The 2,313-nt window shown below is 34.9% G+C and overlaps 1 pseudogene; it reads left to right on the top strand.

Moving 5' to 3' along the window:
* Positions 1-2,313, top strand: part of LOC105001222 — a 14,701-nt pseudogene that overhangs the window by 3,194 nt on the left and 9,194 nt on the right.

The following is a 2,313-nucleotide window of genomic DNA, read 5'->3' as shown; positions in this document are numbered from 1 at the left end:
AGGCAAAAAAGATTCAGTCCGTGGGATCGCCAAAGTATCTTACAAGCACAAAAGGGTCTTTAAACCAAAACAATAAATACATAAATGTTTGTATTCAGAGAGATTTGTATATACTATATTTACATAGCATATATTTTATATATTACACATTTTATACATAATCTCAACTGCCACATAGCCTGGAATAAAAATCACTATGAAATAAACACTGAGGACACATATTTCTATAAGAAAAAATTACCTAAGTCTTTAAGTATATTAATGTATTCATACATTACATGTTGATTCAACTGTTCAGTTGCACACATTACAATACATCTTGATTGTTTCCTGTATGTCAGGCACTGTTCTACACATATAATGATTTTGTTAAGACAAATTTCCGGATCTATAAATCTGTCATTATACTGAGGCAGATTAGAAAAGAAATAAGATTTTTTTTTTTTTAAGAAACAAGGAAAACTCTGGATAGTAATGAGTGATCTGAAGACGAAATAAAGGACAATGCAATAGACAATATCTTGAGGGGAGTATTAGTTGTGGTGTCAGAGAAATTGAAAATGAGAAAAACCAGACAGACATGAACATTCGGGTATTAATGTTGGGAAATTCTAAGGATAAGAGGGTTTCCCTGGTGGCTCAGTGAATAAGAATCCGTCTGTCAGGGAAGAAGACATGGGTTCGATTGTGATCCAGGAAGATCCCACATGCCTCAGAGCAACGAAGCTCATGCACCATAACTACTGAGCCTGTGCTCTAGAGCCCAGGAACCACTCTTATCTAGCCCACGCATCGCAACTAATGAAGACTGCATGCCCCAGACACCGTGCTCCACAAAAAGAGAAACCCATGCACTACAAATGGAGAAAGCCCCAACACATCAGTGAAGACCCACCACAGCCAACAATAAGTGAAATGAATAAATAAATTTTTTTAAAAAATTCTAAAGATGGGAAATTGAGCATAGCAAGAGAAAATACTAGAAAGGTAAGAAAAGGATTGTGAAGGCTCCTGTATGCCATAGTGAGGAATTTGGAATTTGAGTTGAAGGCAATTGAAAACCACTCGAAGTTTTCGAGAAGGGAAGTGAGGCAATTTTTAGGAAGGATAATTCTTTTCACAATATTCAAGAAGGCTATAACCCCTAAATTCCATTTCTAAAACCCTTACAGTTTTGAAACTTCTTCCATATTATCACTTCTTTGACAAAATTATTTTGTGAATCTACTATACATACTAAACTCTTTTCCAGGCTATGGTACTATTATGAGATATTTCTCCTCATAGGTATTATATACTATTAATATCGTCTCGTGGTTTGTGTGTGGTGTGTGTGTCTATGAAAAAGAGAGACATACAGACAGACAGAGGTTGATTTCTAAAATGAGACCAGATGATTTTATCAAAAAGAGAATGATTAATGTGAGGTCTGAATTTATAGGAAGTGAACACGAAAGGTTGAAACACTATTTGCTCTATCATATTAAGCAATTTTAAAAGACATAAGGAAAGAAAACAAAAACTCATTGGTGCTTTGCTGAGTTTTCACTGAAAGTGGTAACAATGAGAGTTTCTCAGGCTTAGTCCTCTGGAACATACAGTATGGACAGTGAATTCTAAATCACTTCCAATAAAAGTTTTCCAATCAATAGACATGATTACAGACTCCATATCAAAGGCTCCATGACTTTACTTATTAAAATATATTGTTCCCATTTCAATACAATTGTTCATAGTAAATTTTATTATCTGTGCATTTTCAGAAAGAAATATTTTTCTCTACACAAAGCAGAAGCAAGAAAGCCAGTCTAAATATTTCAATCGTCCAGGGAAGGACTAAGGCAGTACATATTTGTAACTTATTTCAAATTTCTAGATTTAATTTTTGAGAAACTCTTGAGTTATCTTTGTAGTTCATACATCATAAAGACAGTATCCCCAGCAGTTAAGAACTCATATTTTAGAGTCTGTTGGAATCCTGCCTCTGTGATTTACTAAGTACATCACTCTGATAAAATCACTGCACCTCTTTAACCCTCAGTTCCTTCACATATTTAGCAGAAATCATGATAATGCCAAGCTCACAGAGTTGTTGTGGCAAATTGCATAGAAAGTGCTTCTGTCAGTGCCTGAAACACAGAAGGTACTCTTATATAGTAACTCTCTAGCACCCCCTTGTTTGTCAACAAAAGAGTAACTGTGAAAAGATCTCAAGCTTCCTCACAAACTCTACTTACTCAGGGAAAAAGACGTGGATTAAACAAACAGCTTAACAGTATGGAGTTTGCTTAATTCCAACAAGTAGAGTACAAT

Source organism: Bison bison, unplaced genomic scaffold (genome assembly GCF_000754665.1).
Source record: "Bison bison bison isolate TAMUID 2011002044 unplaced genomic scaffold, Bison_UMD1.0 scf7180017864379, whole genome shotgun sequence".
In the NCBI taxonomy this organism is placed as follows: Eukaryota; Metazoa; Chordata; class Mammalia; order Artiodactyla; family Bovidae; genus Bison; species Bison bison.
This window is presented reverse-complemented; position numbering and strand designations above follow the sequence as displayed.